General features: G+C 40.9%; 1 long non-coding RNA gene across 3 annotated transcripts in view; it reads right to left on the bottom strand.

Annotated features, from left to right (window-relative positions):
* LOC109381104 (uncharacterized) overlaps nt 1-23734 on the bottom strand; it is a 25684-nt gene extending 1950 nt beyond the window's left edge. The window contains exons 1-4 of one of the 3 annotated variants that reach the window (XR_002123637.1): nt 22948-23734; nt 6841-6990; nt 6639-6741; nt 1397-1525 (exon numbers count right to left, since the gene is read on the bottom strand). This is a non-coding gene — a long non-coding RNA (uncharacterized LOC109381104). Of the gene's footprint in view, nt 1-1396; nt 1526-6638; nt 6742-6840; nt 6991-18862; nt 18924-22229; nt 22399-22947 lie in introns of those variants that run through there. The other 2 variants (XR_002123638.1, XR_002123636.1) reach the window with 2 other exon arrangements.
* Nucleotides 23735-24924: the final 1190 nt, after the last annotated feature.

The raw sequence follows: 24924 nt of genomic DNA on the forward strand, positions 1-24924 counted from the left end.
TGACCAGCTTCCGCCACACTCAGTGCCCTTCACTACAGTCAGCCTACTGAAATAAGACCAAACCCATCTGAACTTCTTGCCACAAGACATGCGTCAGGACTCTGGGTTCCAGGATGCCTGAAGGGAAGGAAGATGAAGCCTGAGCCTAGGTTGATGGGACTCGTGAACTTCCAGCTCTTTCCAGCAGGTGGGGCCCCAAACAATGCAATCTGGGAACAGACTGGGGACATTGTGCCCATTAAGAGGGAACCCTCTAGCCCCGTAGCACAGTCACTAACACACAGTAACTACCTTAAAAAAAAAAAAAGGTCATTATTATTGTGGGAAAGGTAATTGCTCACATAATCTCCCACTGTTTTGTTTTCACAAAATGAAAAGAAGAAATTTCTCCCTACTAGCAGAAGAATGAAACTCCAGTCAGGAATACAATTTTTCCTCAAACTTAAAAGATTGAGTAGCAGACATAAAAAGTCCTGAAGTAAACTCCCTTTTACTTTCTCACCTATCATTCTACCCTTACTCCTTAAATGTCCTTCGCCTACTATAGCTGTAACCATAGCAACCCAGCTGGTGGGAAATTATGGAAACTCCTACTCATTCTTCTACATTCAGGTAGGTAAGTATTCCCCTTCTCTGTGAAGTTTTCTCCAGTCCTCATTTCAGCCTCAGAGGAGATGACCTCACAGTTACCACAACATGGACGTCCTGTGCACACCTATATCAGAACACTTATTGCATGATTTTAGGACTCTGCTTACTTGTTTGTCTCTGTCACAACTCCATGATCTTCTTGGGCTTCTGTAAACCCCCCGTGCTTGGATTAGCGCCGGCACATAGGAGCTGCTCAGCACATTTCCACTCATGAACGTTGGAAATATAAGAAAGGAGGCTAGGAGGCTGTACTGAATTGGTGTGGGAGGGGGTGGGAGGCAGGTTGTCCCAGCAATGAAGTTGAGCCAGAGTGACCTGTGGGGCCCTGGCAACACAGCCAGGGAGGAGACAGAAATCGTGTCCTCGGCCAGGAAAGCTATGCCTGGCATGCAGACTGTCCAGGGAGCAGGGGGACCCTGGAGGAAAGCCATGAGGATAGAAACAGAGATTAGAGGTGGAGGGATGGAATGGGGAGGGAGAAGTTGAAATCCAGATCAAAGGGGTCCTTTGAAACAGGCCAAGGCAAGAGGTTCAAGACTGAGACTTGGTGAGAAGAGGCTCAAGTCCTATTTTTAAATGGTGATGACTGTAGTAGAAGGGAGATGGAGGTTGCAGGGCTGCAGTTTAGACAGGGAAAAACACCTGTGCAGAATTCTTCTTCACTGGTTCAGGGAGGTGGGACGTGAATCGATCCAGAATGGATACCTTGTAATCACACTTTTAACCTTTTAAACTGCTAACTTACCGACATCATCTCCTTTAAAGGCAATATGGAGTGATAGCCAAGCAGATCTGCGTTCAAATCCCAGGTCCTTCACTTAGTAGCTATGTGACTTTAGATGAATCACTTCAGGTCTTTGAGCTTCAGTATATCCTGTACATGAAGAATATTAAAGCCTTCCTCAAAAGACCACATGCAACAAGGAGAATTTAAAATAAGGTATGTACAGGGCCAGCCGAGTGGCGCATTGGTTAAGAGCTGGCTTGGGACGCCAGAGGGCCCCAGTTCGGATCCCACATACAAGAGCCGGTGACACTGCCCTCTACAGCTAAGACGCTGAACAACAGCTCGACCTGCAGCTGGGTTGCCGTGAGTCGCCAGCGACGGCGTAGGCTGCAGCCCCTGCTGCAGTGGGTTGCCATGGGCTACCAGTATGTAGCCAGCAGCCAGTGTGAGCAGCCTGCAGCCGCTGTGAGTGGCTATCCAGAAGCTGGCAACTGATCTGCCTCGCCCGGGAATAGCGCAATGATGGTGCCAACTTGGGCCAGTGAAGCCACGTCCTCCACAATTAGACTGAAGAACAAAACGACAGCAACTTGTCTGTTCCCCTTCCCCCAATTCCCCAGCGCTGTTCCCATCCCCCAATTCCCCAATAAAAATCTTTAAAAAAAATATATAAGGTATGTACATTGGTTAACAAAGGACCTGACACAAGTGGACATTTAATATGAGTCCCATTCTGGTTCTCACTTGGCAGTGCCAGCCATGGATGTGTTTCTCAAATGTCTCTTTCTGAATCTGTCTGAATGGCACCCAATCTTAACTGTGATTTATTTTTTTAAATGGGGCATGAGTGCTCAATATGATTGCACAGTCCAAAATTAGTACAGATGTCCTCTTTCAGGGTATATAGAAGCTCAAGTGAGTATTTGCTAGCCTTTGGACTGTATTCTTCTTTCTCTCATCTGTTACCTGGTGGATGCAATCTGTGCCATTTTATTTTCTTGTTCTTTCACCTTTGAGTGATGAGGCAATAATCGTTGCTGCAGGAGCATTTACTCAGCCAACCTATTTCGCCAGCCTTTCACCCTCAAATATACTCTTTGTTCCCCAACTGAAAATTGGGCTGTCTTTCATGAGCAGAGATGACACTGTGACACTTCACCTTCAATAGGCTTTGGTAGTTTTCTTACAATAACAATAGGTTGTGAGCTATCTACAAACTGCTCCACTTGGGATCTCAGCCTTATTAATAAGAAACATGATTGGAGGAGTGAAGCAGTAGTCTAGAAATGTGTGCAATTACAATTCCAACCTTAGCCATAAAACTGCCACATATCGAAGGATGGATGGGCGGGCATATAGACTGAAATTTCAAATAAGAAGTCTCAAGGATGGTTCTGTTAGTATGATAACCATCTTACATAGGGAAGGAGGAAGCGGTCTCCTCTATGTTACATCATTAATCTACCTCTCAGCACATCACTTGTCATTTGTCACTTCTCTATAGTAATAATGTGATTCTGTAAACACACTGGACAACTCAAGATGCATAAAATGTCGGTTTTCCATTTAGGGCTGAAACTAAGGGCAAAACACCCATTTTATCTGATTGTTTTTAAAAGATTTTATTGGGGAATTGGGGGAGGGGAACAGCATTGGGGAATCGGGGAAGGGAAACAGACAAGTTGCTGCCCTTTTGTTCTTCAGTCTAGTTGTGGAGGACGTCGCTTCACTGGCCCATTTTGGTATTATCATTGTGCTCTTCCTGGGTGAGGCAGTTGCTCACCAGCCAATGGACGGCCGCTCACGGTGGCTCATGCCAGCTCATGAAAGCTCATGCCACCTGCTGGCCAGCCCCACTGCAGCCTACGCTATCACCGGCGACTCAGGCAGCCCAGCTCCAGGTTGAGCTGTTGTTCACCATCTTAGCTGTAGAGGGCACTGCGTCACTGGCCCTCATGTGGGATCTGAACTGGGGCCCTGCTGCCCAGAGCTGGCGTCCCAAGCCAACTCTTAACCAACCTGCCACTCGGGCAGCCCTTATCAGATTTTTTATTGAGAGATATTTGGAGATAGACAATAGCATTCTTTGTGCCTTAAAGCTGGTCATAGAAAAATTACCATACAGTGAAATGGTCAGCATATCCCAATGAATTCAAGTCTACAGATTCTTCATTACCAAATGAAGGTGGGTCTAGATGAATTTTTCTACTTGTTAGATGCATGACCTTAGACAAGTCACTTAACCTCTCTGAACCTCAGTTTTCTCAATAATTCAATATTATACGTTCTTTCTAAGCACACATGGAACATTTACAAAAACTGACTCCAACCTAGGAAACAGGGAAGTCTTAACAACCACAAAATAATTTATATCACTCAAACTGCATATCTGTCTAAAAGACAACAAAATTAAAAATTCTTTAGCAAAAACATAACCAATCACCCCATCATACTGAACTCTAATATAGCTAGAAAATTTAAAACATTTCTAAACAAATGCTTGATTATTTGAGAATTATGATAAATATTATTAAATATTTAGGACAAAATTACAACCAAAGAACCATATATCACACAGCTAAAGCAGTTTTTAAAGGGAAATTTATAACCTTAGATGCATATATTAGAAAAAAAGAAAGATTAAAAATTAATGTATCATGCAACTAAAGCCATTAGAAAAAGAACCACAGATTATATGCCCAAGGAGGTGGGGGGGAGAGGGAGAAAAACTAAAGATAGGCACAGAAATTAATGAAACAGAAAAAAAAAGGAAACAAGCAAGAATATCAGCAACACAAAAAGCTTGTTTTTTGAAAAGATTAGTATAATAGACATTCCTTTAGTGAGATCTATTAAAATAAAAAGAGAGAGAAGGGGCCGGCTGAGTGGCGCGTTGGTTAAGAACTGGCTTGGAATGCCAGAGGCCCCGGTTTGGATCCCACATATGAGGGCCAGTGACACTGCCCTCTACAGCTAAGATGCTGAACAACAGCTCGACCTGGATCTGGGCTGCTATGAGTCGCCGGCGACAGCGTAGGCTGCAGTCCCCTGCTGCAATGGGCTGCCATAAGCTACCATGTGTAGCAGGCAGCCAGCAGGAGGGCCAGCAGCTGCTGTGAGCGGCCATCCAGAAGCCGGTGACTGATCTGCCTCACCCGGGAAGAGAGCAATGATGGTGACAACTTGGGCCAGTGAAGCAGCATCCTCCACAACTAGACTGAAGAACAACAGCAACTTGTCTGTTCCCCTTTCCCCGATTCCCCAGCGCTGTTCCCCTCCCCCAATTTCCCAATAAAATATTTTTTAAAAAAGAGAGAGAGAAGACATAAACAATATCAAGAATGAGAAGTATGTAATTACAGTAAATTTAAAAATTTTTAAACATCATAATCAACTTTATGCCAAGATATTTAAAATACAGATGAAATGACCAGGCTTTTTTGAAAACTATCCATTACCAAAATTGAGTCAAGAAGAAATAGAAAACTTGAGTAGACTTTATAATAAAGAAATTGAATCATTAATTTAAAAATCTATCCATGATAAAACAATGAGAAATTATTTTTTAGTGGACAGATTGCTAAAAGTCAAAACATCTGACAATGCCAAGGGTTGTCAAGGATAAAGGGAAATGAAAATTCTCAAAGTCAGATGATGGGAATGTAAATTGGTACAACTGCTTGGGAGAGCAATTGGCAGTGTCTTCTAAAATTGTAGATCTGCACATACCCTATGACCCAGCAATTCTACTTCCAGGAATTTGCTCTAGAAAAAGTCTGGCACACGTCTGCAAGGACAGATGTACAACACTGGTCATTGCAGTACTTTATGAAATGGTGCAAAACAGAAAATTATGTAAATTTCTATCAGTAGGAGGCTAGATAAGTAGTATACGTATATGTATATGTATAGAAGGGGAGACATAAGTAAGTGAAATGAATGACTTTAGCTACATGTTTCCACAAAGATAAATCTTAAAAACAAAACTTTGAAAAAGCAAGTTTCAAAAGGATACATAGAGTATGATATTATGTCAAAGTTTTAAGAAAACAAAAAAATAATAGGATCCATTGTGGATTCAGATCACTAGATAAATAGATATAGGTACAGTAATTTTAAAACCTGGGTGTGATGATTCAAACCAATTTAAAAAGACAGCAGGGGGCCGGCCGAGTGGCTTGTTGGTTAAGAACTGGCTTGGGACGCCAGAGGACCCCGGTTTGGATCCCACATATGAGGGCCAGTGACACTGCCCTCTACAGCTAAGATGCTGAACAACAGCTCGACCTGGAGCTGGGCTGCCGTGAGTCGCCAGCGACGGCGTAGGCTGCAGCCCCTGCTACAGTGGGTTGCCATGGGCTACCATGTGTAGCCAGCAGCCAGCGTGAGCGGCCAGCAGCCGCAGTGAGCGGCCGTCCAGAAGCCTGCGACTGATGTGCCTCACCTGGGAAGAGCGCAATGATGGTGCCGACTTGGGCCAGTGAAGCAACGTCCTCCACAACTAGACTGAAGAACAAAAACAAAAAAAAGACAGCAGGTTCTCTGGGGAAGGAGGAAGGGAAATGGGATGGTAACATATTCAATCATATCTGTAACATTTTATTTCTTTAAGGAAAAATAAATATAAATGTATCAAATCTGGGCAGTGTTCATGGATGTCTCTATATTATTCTGTATATATTATTCTGTATATTATTCTGTGTATTTCTTTTGTATGCTTGAAATGTTTGGGATGTTTAAAAATATAGGGAAAATAGTACCTGCTCTGTCTTATTCTATAAGCTTTAAATGATATTTTTCAAATATTCTGTAAACAACAAAGTTTTATATGAATGGGAACTGGTGTCCTCTTCTGCTGTCCTGCCAGTGGATGTCTCCTGTGTGGCAGAGCCTGAGACAGAGGTGGGGCGAGGAGCCAAGCCTAAGCCTCTCTCACCTGCAGTTTGCACAAGGTCAATGCTAAGATCATTGCCAAGATAGAATGCTGTCTATAGCTCAAGTGGCATGTTGAAATGGATTTAGCCAGAAGTGTGGAGAGCCAGAATTGGGAGCTAAGAAAGGGAAGCAAGAGGAGGAAAAATGGACTAGGAAGATGAAACGAGGGCCCAAGGATCTCACCAGGCAAAAGGAAATGGTGTGAACAAATTCTGGAGATGAAGGCTCGGTCCATAGCACGATTTTATAAGAGTTAGTAGGTCATCTCTTTGTGAAGCGTGACACAGACAGCAGGTAGAGTTATTATTTCTGTTAGATAAGTTACCTTGCAGTTTTGTAGGATTGGTTCCACTTGTTCAGGCTGCTGCTTCGATAATGCTTCTTGCTCTTGAGACGCAGGCTGTGTTTCTCACATGCTATGTTTGTCTCTGCATTGTGGAGTAAAAATGGTTGTATTCGTCGTTAGTGAAGAGCATGCACTCTAGGGTTAAACAGACCAGAATTTGAATACTGGCTCTATAACTTACTAGATGTGTGCTCCTTCAAGTTGTTTAACAAGAGCCTCATCTTTTCATCTGTAAGAGGGTGCTAATGAAGATGAGGCCTCTCAGTTGATTAAGGAGTCAATTAGCAGCAGCGTGCCTGGTATAGAAAACACTTACGGTATTGACCATGTTCTGTAAAAAAAAGATTTTTTTAATAATAGTAATTAAATCATGGTTCTACAAATACTGTCAGTTATCTAAAAGCAACAATAAATTTCATCAAATGTAGACATTTTTCTCATTACAGAGCAGTGTTAGGAGAGACAATACTGATTACCCAATTAACAAATGAAAGTTGATCCTTTCTGAGGTTAGTCCCTTTGCAAACAGCTTGTGGGGGGTTTCCAGGCAACTGGGCCCAGGTCCTCTGCTGACAGTCACACAGATTCCTCAGCCTTGTCAAACCAGTCTGATCAGGAACACACTACTTGACTTCAAGTAATCTCCTTTAGTTCCTGCTCTAGCCAGGTCTATAAACTGAGGTAACCAAGGAAGTTGGTTCTAACATTTGGTTAAAGAAAAAGAAGAAGAATTAAGAGAAAATGTATTCTGGACCCAGATATGATGGTGGCTAAACATTCTGAATGCAATGTCATTAATGGTAAATTTATGTTATATGTATTTTACCACAATAGAGAGTGAGAACCGGGCAAGGCTACCCACAGAGATCCACAGACTAATCGACCAGACAAACTTGGACTACAATTCCAGTTAAAAACAGAGGAGACAAGTAGTCACTTTGAATTAACAGAGATGCATAAAAGATGTAAATATATGAGGTGTGACAATTATGTTTGCGAACTTATCCTAGAAAAAGAGCTATATACCTTATTGCTGAATATCACTACTCCCCTTGGGAAGCTATGCACCAACGCCAGCACCTAGTCCACCCTTCAAAGCAATTTTGGAACTCTTTTTCTGGAATGGCCATCAGAGCTGTTCATCATATTACCCTCGATGTCCTGAATGTCATCAAAATGTCTTCCTTTCAATATTTCCTATCTCTTCAGGTAAAGAAAGAAGTCATTGGGGACCCAGATCAGGTGAGTAGGGAGGGTGTTCCAATACAGTTATTTGTTTACTGGCTAAAATCTTTCTCACAGACAGTGCTGTGTGAGCTGGTGATGCAAGGGCCATGAATTGTTGGCAAAATGTTCAGGTCGTCTAACTTTTTCATGAAGCCTTTTTAGCACTCTCAAATAGTAAACGGTTAACTGTTTGTCCAGTTGGTACAAATTCATAATGAATAATCCCTCTGATATCAAAAAAGATTAGCAACTTTGTTGCAACAAGTTTGCAAACTTAATTGTCGGACCTTGTATTGTCCATAACAAATAAAAATCTTCCATATCATACAGTGTCCTTTAATTATCAAGGTGAACTGAAACCTGGATCTGTCCAACCTCTAAGAAGCAAATGCAGACAATTTGAATTCAACTTTAGGGGAATAAACGAAACGTGACATGTTCCAATGGTGCCACTCTCTAGGTGTGGTAATAATAGCGCAGTTCTTCATCTATCAAGTCATATAGGCTTTACATTTCATAAGAATTGTGCAAAACTTTCCACCTATTCTTTTCTTTTCCTAAAATTAAAGTCAGGCATTCATTATTTTTGCTTTATATATTTAAAGAGGAATTAAGAATATGTTAATTAGAAGGCTCTTGCTGGATTGAAACCTCACTTGGGACCTTCAAGTGTCCAGGACAGGAAGGAGCATCTCTGTGGGGAAGAGGTTCCAAAGGTATCTCAGTATCCACAACTGTCACTTACTGAGGGCTTATGCTGTGCCCAGCACTTCGCTAAGGTCATCACAAATGTTATCACAGTTAATTCGCAATAATCCTATGAAGGCAGGTACTATTATTATCCACATTTTATAGGTGATGGATCTTAGAGATATTAACTTTTCCAAAATCACGTGGCTAACAAGTGGCAGAGCCAGGATTAGAATGCAAGGCAATTTGACTCCAAATCTTGAGCTCTTAACTACTAGCTCTGTGGCCTTTCTATTCCACCTGAGTGGAAAACTGAGTTCCACAATTTTTTTCCCCACCTCTTTCTCTGCTTTCCTCTGGGCTGCCTTTGTTTGCAGGCTTTTTCCACATGGCAGCAAAGATGGCCCCAGCAGTTCTGGGTTTGTGTGATTGATTCTTGGTATCTGTGCTTCCCAGAAGGACACTAGGTGTAACAATTGTTCTGGGGAGGGCTCTGTGGTAGGGTCCTTGCAAAATGGTCACCAACAAGCCTTTCCTTTTCTTGTGTGAGCATGCCACTCCTCCATTGAGAAGTGGAGTCTATTTCCTTACCTCTTGAAACTGAGGTGGTTTTCTTTGACCAATACAAGGTAACAGAAGTGACATTCTGGGACTTCTGAGCCCGGGCCTTTATAATATCAGCAGCCTCTGCTTTCACTGTCATGCAATAAAAAAGTCAAGGCTATCCCACTAGAGAAAGGCCACACGGGAAGCCCTGTAGGGTGAGCTGTCACATGGAAGGAGGCCCATGTTGGAACTGAGGCACCTCAGCTGAAGATCACCAATGACCACAGCCCCAAACCTTCCAGCTCAGCCCACTTGCCAGCTGAATGCAGCTGCATGAGTAAACCCAGCCAACACCACATGAGGCAGAAGAACGTCCAGTCGAACTATAGAATCACAAGAAACACATGATTGTTTAAAGTTACCAAGTTTGGGGATGGATGGTTATGCAGTAACTGGCTTGGCATGGGTAGCATCACGTGCCCAGGAGCATGCAGGCCTCTGATTGCAAAGGTGTGCTTTACCTGTGTCCCCCCTGGAAACCTTAGAGGCTGCTCATAGAAATGCTAGGCAGATAGAAAAAGCTTATGTCCCCTTGCTTCATGGGGGTTTATATTAATGTGGTAGAAAGAGCAAGGACTTAGAGATCCAAATATCTGAATTTGAATATGTGGCTTTCCCTCTTTCCAATGTGCCACCATGAACAAAATATATTACCTCTCTGTGTCTTTATAAAAGCTAGAAATAATCTTAAGTTTTCATACAGGGTTCTTTTGTGGAGATGAAGTGAGATTTATTCCACATTTACTCAGCTCTTCCAATATACTTGACATTACTCATTACATTATCAGCTCTTTGAGAACATGGCCTTTGTCCTATCACTTTTTCTAAAGTTCCAAAAATATTTATTGAATGAATGAATTGCAACAGATCCTGGTGACACAAAAATGAATGTAGAATTGATTTCTGAAAACTTCAAAGTTAATGGTTGTACACAAAACTGCATACAAAATTGCAAAGTGGTATACAAAATTTCATTATTATTACTATTTAACCTTTTAAATAAAGTGGTTCAACTAATTCATTCATTAGATGTACTAACTCTTCCCACCTCATTCTCTAGAGAATTTGCAGAAACTTAAAAAAAAAATCAAATATAAAAGGATAAAATGTAGATGAGAAAATTAGGGCAAAGTGAAAATAAAGGTCAGATCAATGATTTATTAACCTATAATATAGTTGCAACATCAATGTTTTTAAGCTGGAACCTTCACGTAAGATCATTAATGTATCGCTACTGTCACAGTTTCTAGAAGCAATAAAATCTGTTAAATTAGCCATCCATAGTGTTGCCATAAACCGATTAACTCAGATTTCACTGTACATTTCAATTGGTAGGAAAGAACCTGGAAAAAGTGCCCCGCCTCCAGTTGGGTTAAGTTGGTCAGTTCAGTCTAGGACTGTAATCACTGTGCACATGGTGATCAGGTGGGAAGCAGTGGAGACTAGTAGGTAAAAATGAGAAAGCAGCTAGTAGCTGAAAACCAAGCTTCAGACTCCTGACTCTACCACTTAACAAGATACGTGGACTTTGAGCAGGTCATTTTCCACGCAGCAGTTTCCTTGCAACATATGGTTATTGTGAGAACTAAATAAGATAGTCCTTGCAACATACGGTTATTATGAGAATTAAATAAGATAATCCAGATAGCACATAGTAAAGTTTCAAAAATGTTAGCTATTGTCACCACCGCAATGGAGACAGGACAGATTGTGGAAATGTGTGGATCTTTGGTTCTTGGGCAGCTGTAATTTTATTGTAAGTCTGAGTAGGTGGGTGTTAATTAGGACACTTTGATAGCAAGTGGAATGGAGGTAATATGGTATTTTGAAAATTATTAATTTGCTTTTATATTTAGCTTGTCAGAGCACGTGGTCCCCACCCTAGTCTTTCTGAGGCATCCTTCTGCCTAGGGAGATTAAAAGTGTTACAGAGGAATGCAAAGAGGAAATCCAGCTTCTGGCACTCAAAAATAGGATTTTTCTGTACTGCTCTAGCTTTGCAGATCAGACTATTAAGAGAGAATTGCGTATCTTCCTTTACTTCCACATTTATTTATCAAGGTCCAGGCTTGAAGTTCCATATCAGAAGAAGAGGGGAGGGAAGCCTGCCCCTTCTTGGCCCCAGACGTATTGTAGGAGGAAGGGTAAAGAAAAGGAGGCAAACAGCCTGTTGTCTGTTTGGGTCTCTGGAAAGGAGACACCTTGAGGGCTGTTCCAAAGCAACTAGGAGAGCAGTCAAGTCACATCCACTAAATTCGGTAGCTCAAGTAAATCAGGCAGAGGCAGTCTTGAAGTCTACGTTTTCTGAGCTGCTCTCAAGCATCAAGGGGCTGCAAAAAGCCTGCCATGCTGGAGTAAAGCCATCCACCCATCCCAGAAGCTGGTGGGACACTGGTTGGAGGGGACAACTGGCCAGGGATCTGATGGCAGATGACTCCCAGCAGTCTGGAGCCAGGAACAATGAGACGAGGCCAAGATAGCAAAGGGGAGAACTGACCACATCCTCCATGCCCATATAATGTTGTTGAAAGAAGCCTGTTCTGTGTGACCTTGGACAGACCCCTTAACCACTCTGGGCATCCATCTCCTTGTCTGTAAAGTGAAGAGGTACGTGAATAATCTCCAAAACTTCCTCTAGTCATGAAATTCTATGATTCTACAATTCAAATTAATGCCAAACCTTCTCATAATACATACAATTTGTAATATTAAGACAACCTAATTTAAGTCACGGGTAAACCTGGCATCCCAGGAGTTGCAATGGAGTTCTGAGTCCTCGTGTTCAATGAATTTCAGACGTACTGCCTCTGACAAAAATGCCCTCTGCTATTATATTCAAGTAAAAGGTTAAACAAATTTTGATTTTATTAATTTCAAGATCAGATATTTGAACTCTACATTCCTTACTACTCAGCAATAAAATGGAACAAACTGTTATTTCATGCAACAACAAGGATGGATCTCAAAATAATTATGCTGAGTGAAGGAAGCCAGACACAAAAGAGTACATAGTGTATGATTCCATTTATATTAACCTTTCTGTCTGTAATGACAAAAGGCAAATCAATGGTTGCTTGGGAGTGTGGTACACAGAGGGGATCACCAAGGGGGCATGAAGACACTTTTGGGGGTGATGGATATGTTCACTATCTTGACTATTGGTGACAATTTCACAAGTGTATACTTATGAGGTCTGACAATTAAGTTTGTAAACTTGTTGCAACGATGTCGCTAATCTTTTTTTATATCAGAGGGGTTATTCATTATGAATTTGTACCAACTGGACAAACAGTTAACCAAGTTTACTATTTGGAAGTGCTGAAAAGGCTGCGTGGAAAAGTTAGACGACTTGAACTTTTTGCCAACTACTCATGGCTCTTGCATCACGACAATGCACCAGCTCACACGGCACTGTCTGTGAGAGAGTTTTTAGCCAGTAAACAACTATATTGGAACACCCTCCCTACTCACCTGATCTGGCCCCCAATCACTTCTTTCTTTACCCAAAGACAACGGAAATATTGAAAGGAAGACATTTTGATGACATTCAGGACATCAAGGGTAATACAATGACAACTCTGATGGCCATTCCAGAAAAAGAGTTCCAAAATTGCTTTGAAGGGTGGACTAGGCATTGGCGTTGGTGCATATCTTCCTAAGGGGAGTACTTCGAAGGTGACCGAAGTGATATTCAGCAATGAGGTATGTAGCACTTTTTCTAGGATTTTGCGAACTTAATTGTCCGACCTCGTATGTCAAAACCTAGGAAACTGTATGGTTTAAATATGTGCAGTTCATTATATGCCATTTATACTTCAATAAATCAATTTTTAAAGGATTAGGGCTGGCCAAGTGGCTCATTTGGTTAAAAGTTGGCTTGGGAGCGTGAGCTCTGAGCAGTGGGGTCACTGGTTAGGTTCCCACATGGGTCAGTGACACTGCACCCTCTACAGCTAAGATGGTGAATAACAGCTCGACCTGGAGCTGGGCTGTGGTGAGTGGCTGGCGATGGCGTAGGCTGCAGTGGGCTGCCGTGAGCTACTGTGAGTGGCCAGCAGCCAGTGAGAGCTGCCGTGAGCTGCCATGAGCCATCATGAGCGGCCGTCCAATGTCCTGCGACCGACTACCTCACCCAGGAAGAGCACAATGATAATACCAACATGGGCCAGTGAAGCGACGTCCTCCACAACTAGACTGAAGAACAAAAGGACAGCAACTTGTCTGTTCCCCTTCCCCGATTCCCCATCGCTATTCCCCTCCACCACTTCCCAAACAAAATCTTAAAAAACAAAAAAGATTACATTTTGAAAAGTGAAAGAAACTTTATGGATTCCTTCATTTGTCAACTTCAGTAGGGAATATATACTAAAATAAAAATTTTAACTCTTAGCTATTATATATGAGGAGAAAAAGAAAACAGTAAAAAACTGTGTGTATACAAATAAGGCCTTGCCCTTTAATAGACACAACACTGAAATCAGATTGGCTAGACTCAGAAAGTAGTCATCCCACAAAGTATTAAAATGTTAAATCATAAGATGCCATGCATTTCTAAAATATACATGTTTCCACATACTTAAATTTCAAGGATTTTAGTAATAATATTCATTTGTTTAGGTTTTGGTCGATTGGCACTTGAGAGGCTGTTTGCTTCCTTTTGGATGATTTGCCTGCAACTAAAGTATGCTGTCACCAAAGAGAGTTATGTCTCAGTGAGAGCCACCAAGTATAAATAGCAGGTTTTCCACCTTGGGTGTGGTTAACTGAGAGAAAGAAACAGAAATGAGAAAGGCTAAATGAGAACTCTTAAAAACGATGTTTATCAATATTGGTCATGTGCATTTGTTTTAATCTTAAAATCAATTTTAGAAATCAATACAGAAGTATAATTTGATTCTTTTCTTGCAAATTCCAAATTGTTATACATTTTGGGCCTCTTCTTTGGAAGGGAAAACTTTTAAGAAGCAAACAACTGCAACTCAGAGAGAGAGAGAGAGAGAGAGAGAGAGAGAGAGAGCATGAGAAAAGTGTGTCAGAGTAGCCAAAACAAAAGTCCCTTGTCCCAGAGAAATCTGTGAATTTGCAAAGATTAGCGGAAGACCAGCTCAATCCACATAGTGGCATACACATTCTTAGTTAAAATTCAAAATGCTTTCTGGTTTCAGAGTGCTAAGCTGATATCACAAGATTAAGGCCATATTCATTAGGCTTTGCTTGTCTAAAGTCTAAAATTGACTTTAGATTCTAACGTTGACTTTTCTTCTTCTATAGGCAATGAGATTTTTCAAAGCTGAGTTTCAGAGCACATGGTGACTCAGTTTTTGTGGGGATGGGTCAATAATTATCGCTGTATTTTGAATTCATTGAAGGACCCCTTCTTTCTGGAGTGGTTGAAAATTTCAAGTTGTAGGATCAGTGACTATCCATGTCCCCTCATCCTGTCATCATATGAATGGTAACAGAGAATGAGGCCAGAATACCAGCAGGGAGAAGTCTGCTGGAATATGGATGATGTGGAGAAAACATATACAATCATTCTATTTGGGATGATGGGTGGGGACTCCTGGGGGTAGAGGGCAGGACAAAGTGATTGTGGTGGACATTTTCTTTTCTAGTAATAGTCCTCAGGTTTTACCTCCTTCGTCATCGGCCATGTGGTTTGGGTGGGATTGACCTCAGCTCCAATTCTAGCATGGGGTGAAATTGGCTTAAGGTACTTTATGATCTTTGGAAAGACCTTGATCCCTATGGTCTTTCCAAAATAGGCACATAAAGCAATTGAAGACAACTAGATACAAGGAGATATTGGGACATCTTGGGGCAACCTTTCCTTCCCTTCAGTGGGGTTATCACAAAAGATTATCTCTTTCCCTGAAGGGTGGTTATAGGGACTAGAGGCCTGACATGTTTGCTAGTCATTTCATTACTGACAGTGGGGGTACCCAGAGCTGCCAGGGATCAACCTTGTGGAGGATAAAGCCAGCCTAGAAGAGGCAGAGAAAAAATAGGGAAACAAGTTTTCAGCTGAAGTCACTTGAGTTATTGCGTCAAAACATACCTGAAGTCAGACACTATTGTACTTTTGGTTAAATAAACCTATAAACTCCCTTTATTGCTTAAATGAATTTTTTATTACTTGAAACATAAGGAGTCCTAACTAATCACTGATCATTTTACAAGTGTTGTGAACAGTTCTAAAAATGCCCGAGATAAAAATGGTTACAGTGGTATATTTTATTTTATTTTATTGTATTAAGGTTTTATTATTGGGGAATTGGGGGCGGGGAACAGTGTTGGGGAATTGGGGAAGGGGAACAGACAAGTTGCTGCCCTTTTGTTCTTCAGTCTAGTTGTGGAGGACATAGCTTCACTGGCCCATGTTGGTGTTATCATTGCATTCTTCCTGGGTGAGGCAGTCGTTCGCCGGCCATTGGACGGCCGCTCACAGTGGCTCTTGGCAGTTCACACCCGCTGATGGCTAGCCCCACTGCAGCCCCACGGCAGCCCAGCTCCAGGTCGAGCTGTTGTTCACCATCTTAGCTGCAGAGGGTGCAGCGTCACTGGCCCTCATATGGGATCCGAACCAGGGCCCTGCTGCTCAGATCTGGCATCCCAAGCCAACTCCTAACCAATGCACCACTCGGCCGGCCCACAATGGTATATTTTATGTTATGTATATTTTACCATAATTCTTTTTAATACAACAACATCTGGGGGGGGGGAGATGCCCAAACTTATGAGTCTGGAGCTTCTGAGAATCCCTAAGGTCCCTGGAGAGGTCACCCAATTGTTTAAAATCTACCTTTGCCATAGTCCTCTAAAGAGGCTTTTTTTCTGCAGGCCTGTATAGACAGCCCATCTTAATGGCAGCCTTAGTAAAAAACAAAACAATAAAAGAGAAAGAGAGAGAGAGAGAGAGAGAGTGAGCGAGCTAACTCTCAATTGGGTGCTTATTCTGTACTGGTACTGTGCTGGGTAATTTATGTGTACCAATTTCCTTTTAATAGCTACTATTGTTATTAATGTGCCTGTTTTATAAAGATGGGAAAAATGGGGGTTAGAGGAGTTAGGGAACTTGCCCACTCACACAGGTAACAAGTGACAGCCTAGCACTTGAGCTCTTTCAAGGCCACGTTGAAGGGTAGAGGCTCCCCCAGCAGTGTTAGCTATCCAAGAAGCCAGAGAGGCTGGTCCAAAGTCTCTGAGACACAACGAAGTTCTAGCCAATGTTTCCTCCTCTCCAGGCAACAAAAGCAGAAAAGCAAACATTGGTTAGCAGCATACGTATTTCCACATCATTTGAAACCCCAGGATCATTTATTTCTAATCAGCTATTTCCCAATAAGCTCTACTATGGGGAGGAAAAGAACTGAAATTTCTGCTTTTGTTACTTTTGGACTGTCAGCGTATATGCTAGATTGTGGTCAGTAAAGAAGATGGGGGAGGGACAGGACAAGAGTTAAAAGGAAAGAGTGCAGAGAAACTTGAATGACTTGTTAAGGTTGTGGGTTCCGAGCAAGATAGCGACTTGGACAACTGCCCTAAGAACAAAGGTGAATCTGAGATGTAGCATGAGTTGGGCTCCAAGCAGATGGACGGGGAATGACTCAAATTCAAAAATGGGCAGATTCTATAGAAGAGAATGTACAGAGATTGGTGTCCAGATCTCCAGGTTTGGTAGGAATGCACTACCGAAATGTCCAAGCCAGGACTGATCTCCAAATGTCCAGTACAGAAAAAAGGGTAAGGAAGAACTATTGTTGGAATTGTGGCTAAACCTGGGCACAAGGGAATGTTAATAGCACCTATCATTTGAGTGGTCACTTAGTGTCTGACTCCATGCACACTGTACTTACATTATCTCATTTAACTTTCATCTGTGAGGTAGGTATACATGAAGAAAGCGAAGTTTAGAAAGCCAGTTAATTCACCAAGATATCCTGTCTATCTAGCTATAGACCCCTGGTTCTTTTTTTTATTTATATATAATTTATAAAACATTGCTTTATTCGCATTGGTGGAAAGTGCTGTATGACTTCTCCAAATTCTTAAATTTTATCAGGAAATGACAGAAATATTAGGATTTATAATCTACATATTCGTGGTTATTCTACCTTTTTATTATGTAAGTGCTACCTTTAATTTATATATTATCATGCTTAATTACTAAATTTTAAATTATTATTATTGCAACAATTGCTGACCCCTGGTTCTTGATATAGTCTACCTAGGTAAGGAACTGAGGTAAGACCCTAGGACTGGGAAAAGCATGTTGGCTGTTGTTTTAGCATTCGAAGCTTGAGACCCTGCTCTGGTTTTCAGCTGATCAGAGTAAGTCAGGCTCTGGAGGTCCTGATAATTGCAAAAGCAGAATTCATTCTCTGGGTAGTCATAACTTTCATAATTTCTTCAAAAAGGAATTGCTGAGCCATATCATAGCCAATTATAGATGATAATGGCTTTGAAAATTTCTACCTCTTACATCATATGCAGAAAAATTGATTAATTTGACAAACATTTACTGATGCCCTACTATGTGCCGGGCACTGACCTAACTCAGAAAAAATGGCTAAACAAAACACTTTTAAGAACTGAAAAAGGACTTTTTCCTAATTATAAGTACAACATATTATAAAAAACTTGTGAAATACATATATAGTTGTATAAGATGATGCCATGGGGTAAACTGAGTAAAGGGTACATGGGACCTCTCTACTATTTTTGTCACTTCCTGTGAACCTTTAATTCTTTAAAATAAAAAGTTTTTTTTTTTAATGTGAAAGAAGCCTATGTATCTAGGTTGGTATTGTTAATTACAAAGATATTCAATATATCATTGCAAATGGAATTCTGCTGGTGCTTAATTAAAATACAAAAACTGTAATAAAAAGCTGAAGTCTAAAACATATTTGAAATATTCCACTTCATCAGTTTGGAGTATAATGTGGTCACATCTCTTAATAGTCAAATATAAAGAACTTGGACTTACAGGAAGACCCTTCTCCCAAGGATCACCCTCATAGATGCCCATTTTCCATGATACCTATGGGGCTTGCTGCATATGGTCACCCTGGAAGCTCCTAGGCAGTCTTAGAAAATGCTGATTCACTGCTGCCATCACCCCTTCCCTCAGTAATTACTCAGAGAACTTGATCAGGAAAGGTTCTAGAACCCACCGCTTGTTTAACCTGAAATATTTGCTCCAAGTAAGGACACAGCCATCACACTTAAATTCTCCCAAATTAAAGGTAGACCCCACCATGCAGATGAGGCAATCATGATAGCCTCCAGTACTACTTCCCCCTACCGTCTGAACAGTCTAATCAAAATCACTAAAATTTTAGAAAGTAACTTCTCCTCCTTCTTCAAAGTCACAGGCTGGTTAAAGGCAAGCTCAATTTGCATTACTAAGCAGAACCTAAAATCTCAGTCTGAAGCATCAGCACACAGATTTAAGGTGAGCTACATAGCTTTCTTAGATCAGTGTGTGAATATTTGCCTTATATATAAATAAATGAAGAGCCCACAGTGATGAATTTCCCAAAACCAAGGAGTCAGCTCCAAAGGCAACTCCAGAAACTGAAATAAGTGACAGCCCCCTTGCGTGAAAATTTTACATACAACATGCAGGCACACACCTACACACACACTTACATATTTTATTCTTAGATTTTTCTTACTTTTTATATTACTTTTTGAGTTCTTTCTTCTGGTACCCCACAAAATAAAAACAGATCATCTATGAACACAAAAATCACAAATAAAATTAATTTTAAGAGTATATCTTTCCACTCTCCTTTTGGTACATGTAAATAAACATGAATGCACACATATATTTCACTCTAATGCAACCACTAAGTAAGATATGTAAGAATCATACGTTAGATAACACACATGAAATGCGCCATCTGTCAGAGTGAGGCAAGAGTGCTGACAAGAGGAAAGCCTGGATGGGAATAAGTCAAAGAACGTTAGCCTTAGAAGGGATAATAGCTGGTCTTGGAAGATGACCCCTATGACCCACTCCTCCCACTAGCCACACCCTTGTGTAGTGTAGTCCCCCCTTCACAATGAATCTGGGGTGGACCTGCTACTTGCTTTAACCAATAGAATGGAGTGGAAGTAATATGGAGCCTAAATTCTGAGCCTAAGCCTTGAGAAAGTCTGACACCTTCTGCATTGCACACTGAGAAGCCCTGAGTGGCCACAAAAAGAAGTGTGGGTGTTCTGTTGTAGAGACCACATGGTGGGGAAGAGGCCCTGAAACGCTCTCTGTGGATAGAGAAAGAGGACAGCCCTCCCAGCATTCCAGCTGAGCTCACCTTCCAGCCATCCTCACTAGGATGCCAGACATGCAAGTGAGCCGTCTAGGGTGTTCTGGCTTAGTTGAGCCCCAAGATGACCACAGTCCCAGCTGACATTATAGGAGCAGAGGAATCACCCAGCTGAGCCTGGTCAACACACAGAATTGGGACAGATTAAAAAAAAAAAAAAGTGTTGTTCTAAGCCATTACATTTTGTTATTGTTCTAAGCCATTACATTTTGTTATTGTTCTAAGCCATTACATTTTGTTATTGTTATCCAACAATAGATAAACCAAAAGAGAAGGCATCATAGACATGATCTAATCAGAGAGATCAGCCAAACATTCTCATTTGGCTTCTTCAAAGGCACTAATTTGTGACTGGGCCAGAAATATAATAGAATTCTGGTCTTAAGTTTTAGTTGAATATTCTTCTATTAAATCCTGAAGTATGAAGAATGGCCATTAAAAATTATCAAGGAGGGTAACTTTCCTTAGAAAGGACCAGTCATACTTACTTGGGTTTTAAATTAATATTCAATTTATTGAAATTATATATTAAAAACATTTTTCTTAGGTTTTTAAGTTTAACTTATAAGCTTGTTATTTTAGTTATAAATCTAGTAATGTCCTTTGATATGCAATTTCTTAGAGTTTAACAGATTAAATTCTCCCAAATAACTAGTCTCAAATTTACAAATATACTAATTAAATTTATTTAAATATGTTAAACTAAATTTGCATAACATCTCTCCCCACCTCCCAAGTACTTCAAGTAATTTACAAGTAGGGTTTGGGCCAGCTGAGTGGCTCAGTTGGTTAAGAGTTGGCTTAAGAGCATGAGCTCTGAGCAACAGGGTCACTGGTTCTATTCCCACATGGGCCAGTGACACTGTGCCCGAGCTGAGCTGTCGCTGAGCTGCCAACAGGTGGCAGGATGGTTCAGCTGATGTAATAACAAGATTGCCTGTTTGCTGGTGGGCATAGCCCACCAGCAACTAAGATTGAACACAGCACCTTGAGCTAAGAGGCCACAAGCTGCCAACGGGAAGCCAGATGGCGACTGGCGCCCTCCACAATGAAGACTGAAGAACAACAACTTGGCTGGTCCCCTTCTCCAATTCCCCAATAAAAAAATCTAAAAAAAAAAGGGGGTTTAAAACCTTTATTTGCAAAATCTTTTTTTTTTTAAAAAAACACTGTAGCCCACGGCAACCCACTACAGCAGGGGCTGCAGCCCACGCCTACCATAGCGACTCTCGGCAGCCCAGCTCCAGATTGAGCTGCTGTTCAGCATCCCAGCTGCAGAGGGCAGTGTCACTGGCTTTCACATGTGGGATCCGAACGGGGGCCCTCCAGCGCCCCAAGCCAGCTCCCAACCAACGTGTCACTCGGCCGACCCTGCAAAATCTTTTTAAGTATGTCAGCAATTCTTGGAAATGTAATAAACTAAACTCATTAATGTAAGAAATCAGCTTCTCTTATAAAGGTTTTCTAATTCTGTTAAAAATTATCTTACACCCAAAATTTCAACTCTAAGGGCTCAGTTGGTTAAGAGCTTGCTCAAGAGTTTGAGCTCTGAGCAACAGCGGTTCGATTCCCGGACCGAGCTGAGCAGCTGCTGAGCTGCCAACAGGTGGCAGGATGGCTCAGCTAAAAAAAACCAAAAAACAAAAACCAAAAAAACCCAAAATTTCAACTCTAAAATAAATTACATATTTCACATAAAAAAAGGTACTTTGTCCAACTCTCTAATATGCCAGATTCTCTTAAATAGTAAGTACTATATCAGTCAGGATACCCTGTAGGTCATGCTTCAGTAACAAACAATTCCAAAAAATCTCAGCGACTTCAAACAACAATTTGGTTTCTCACTCACACTCCGTGTTCACTTTGTGTTAGCTGAGGAGTCTGCTCCGGGCCTGGCTCACTCTGAGACCTAAGCTGATGGAAAAGTCACTTAAATGAAGCATTGCTGGTGGAAGAGGGAAACAGAGAAAGTGGCAAATTTTGTACTAGTTCTTAAAGCTCTCACCCCAAAGAGACCCATGTTATTTCTGCTCACATTTCTGTGGTTAACAAGTTACCGTATTTCCTCATGTATAAGGTGCACCCTTTTCCAAAAAATTTGGGGTCTAAAAACTGGGTGTGTCTTATACAGTGGTTGTAGATTTTTTTTTACTTGCATTTCCCGCTTTTTTTGTGCTCATACAACCACTGTATAAGACGCACTCAGTTTTTATACCCCAAATTTTTTGAAAAAGGGTGCGTCTTATACATGGGGAAATATAGTACTTGGCCACCCCTAATTCCAAGGAGGCAGGAAAATACAATCTTACCCATATTTCTCTGCTCATAAGTGAAGAGCTAGAATACTTCCAAAGAACAGAGCTAAGGGCCATCACATACACTCTGAATAGGAAATATACATATGATCCTGGTGATTAAAAACATACTGCTGAACTTATTGGTTTAACTTAGCCATCAGTGTGTTAGAGAGCTGATTACTAAATTTTCAAGAAATTTGCAAGCCAGTGGTTAAAGAGTCATTATTAAATATTAAATTATATAAACTAAATAAGGTAAATAAATTTAATAAATTTAATTAATAAATTAAATGTAAATTTAATTAATAAATTAAATAAATTTGATTTAAAACAAAGGTAATAAATACTCAAAACTCATTATTTGCTAACATTTTATTATTATCTATATTCTTAAGGATATTTGTAATGGTACATACTTGTATCTGTAATGGTAGAACTAATTTTTAATGGTGTTCTACAGTGCATCTCTTCCCACCTCTGCGTTCAGTGACATCTCATTATTAGCTAACAATTGGCCATGGTGGGAGTATTCATATGATGGACATCAACAAACATTACAAATCTGGGTTTGATCTGTGGTTTTGTTGGTTGTCTAGGTTTAAGAAAGTGATGGAGATAATGTTAATAATACAGTTTAAACTTAAAATAATGTGGTGTCTGTAACCATTACATGTGAGTAGCATAAAAAATTGAAGAAATATTCCTCCAGTATTTAAAAAATTATCTCATTCACTAAAGAAGTCAATTGTGTCATCAATAAACAAGTGAAGTTTCAACATACATCTTCATTGTTTCACTTTCATCTTACCAATTAATGAAAACGAAAGTTATTATATTAAGCAGCATTCATTTCAGAACTACTGTTGTTTGTCAGTTTCAATCATTGGTTGGCTGTGGATGTAAGATTTAGGTAAAATTCAACAAAAGCATTTTGTGACAATCAATTGCTACATAGAATTTATAACAAAAAGTATTATATATCTTATTTGCATGCTGTTATGCTATTCATCTTTTACAGCAATAACATGTAAAAGAAACACACACATATATACATGTATATGTGTATGTAACATACACACACTTATATGCATACATACACTCGCCCCCTGCCCCCGCCAGCACCCTTGGGCTTACCTCATCTCAATATGCCTTCCTAGAGTTGTTGTAATCTTCTGGAGAAGATCAAGTCCTTTTACACTGAAATTGGAAGTTACTATAATCTGCCAGAGTGGACTTGGGTGACCCTTAGGTGCTTGTGATAGGAAATACAAAAAAAAAAAAAAATCATCACTGTGACAAAACTCCCCAAGAGCATAGAAAGAACATGGACCAGCGGGCTTGCTTCTCTGTCATGCAGAGGGAAATGAAGTCCGGATCTATGAAAAGGCCCTGGCTTCAGCTTCCTTAAAGGCAGGCTTCAAGAGAATGACAGTGTTGAGGATGCTGAGCTGCTGTGGCTTAGGGCTCTCGGAGCAAACTTGCTTTAAGCACCATGGGGGTAAAGACCATCAGCTCCAGCCCCCAGTTTGGCCAGCCAGGGTCGCAGTGGGCAGTGAGAGCAGAAACTTCTCTTCGCACAGCACAGGTTTCATCTGAGTGAGCAGGCAGCATCCAGGAGCAGATGTAGTGAACTTCAGGCATAAGCAATTCAGTCTGACTTTCAGCTCCAAAGCTTAGGAAGCCAAGCTGTAGTGAGGTTTTAGTGTCAGGTGAGACTTGTTTTCTAGAGAAGTAGCAGAAGCTTAATTTTAGAAAGGAAGCAGGGAGAAAGAGGAGGGAGAGAAAGAAAAGGGAAAAGACAGTTTCCTGGGTCTTTAAAGACCAACATTAAGTTGGGTTCAAATCTAGCACCATCGCCATGGGCATGGCATTCATCCTTAAAACAGAAGTGGGAGGGGAGCGAGAACTAGTTAAGTCTTGCGAGGTTGCCAAAGGGCAATGTCCCAACATACTGGAGAGCATGCCACCAAAGTCAGAGGTAGGGAGATAAAGATAGAGAATACTTCCGAAAGGAAGAAGAGATTTAAAAATGTACAGTCTTTTAAAATAACTGTTTTCTTGCCCTCTAAATTTTAGGCCCAACATCAGACGAAGCCTCAGTGACTCTGACCTAAATTGTAGCTCTAGATCTCAGGTAAGTCATTGAAACTCGCTGAGTCGCCACTCTCTCCTATTGATAAAATAACACCCACCTCAGTGGATTATTGTGCGTTAAATGAGAAGACGTGTGAGGTGCTTGGCACTTAGTAAATGGTCAATAAGTGGTAATCATAATTATTTCTGCTTAGGCCTTTGAATCAGAATTTAGCAGTGCTTCATGCTAGATTTTTTTTTTAAGTCTATGAAAGTATTTTACTTAGGTTTTATTCCTTTAATTTTTTTTCTCTAAAATTAGTAATTGCTTCATTAATGATTTCTACAGAAGTTTTGAGGATGTTTGTTAGAGGAGGTTACCTGGGACTTGAGAAAAACAACCCAGTTTGACAAGTATAATCCTATATCGGTACCATCACTCAACTTTTTATGTTACCTAAATTTCAGGCATAGTGTGTAGAAGGAAACAAATAGGCTCTGAAGGACTATGCAAAGCAAACTTTTAAAGATGTGTGTATATTTGGGGGGTGGGAGGTAGAGTGGCCCTTGGTGATTCTGCTACGTTGTCATAAATATTTATTTGAATGAATGGATTTCCAATCCCCTAAACCCCACAATAGAGAACCTCTGGGAGCATGTTCAAATCCTGTTGCCAAGCTGTGCTTACTTGCCCTAATTTCCAGTTAACTTTAGCATGCCCAGAGGGTACATGGCATAATGCTTTCAGAACTAAGGACTTACCAGACAGATATTTTACAGCCTGGTAGGTCCCTGGTTCTGTAAGGGTTTGCTCTGCCCTCGCCCTGAGCCAGGGTACACACAGGTATTTATGGGTGGCCACACGCTGTCCCCACAGCCAATTAAAAGGAAGGACCCAAAAATCATTCCAGTCTCCTCTTGAGAAGTAACAGAAGTGGAATTAATTTTGTTCTTGTCATGGGGACAAATAGGGCTAAGTGAATGTAACTTTTGGGTCATTAGCCTCTTCTGCAGTCCCTATAGAGTTCTTTGCACCCC

Source organism: Hipposideros armiger, unplaced genomic scaffold (genome assembly GCF_001890085.2).
Source record: "Hipposideros armiger isolate ML-2016 unplaced genomic scaffold, ASM189008v1 scaffold_44, whole genome shotgun sequence".
Lineage (NCBI taxonomy): Eukaryota > Metazoa > Chordata > Mammalia > Chiroptera > Hipposideridae > Hipposideros > Hipposideros armiger.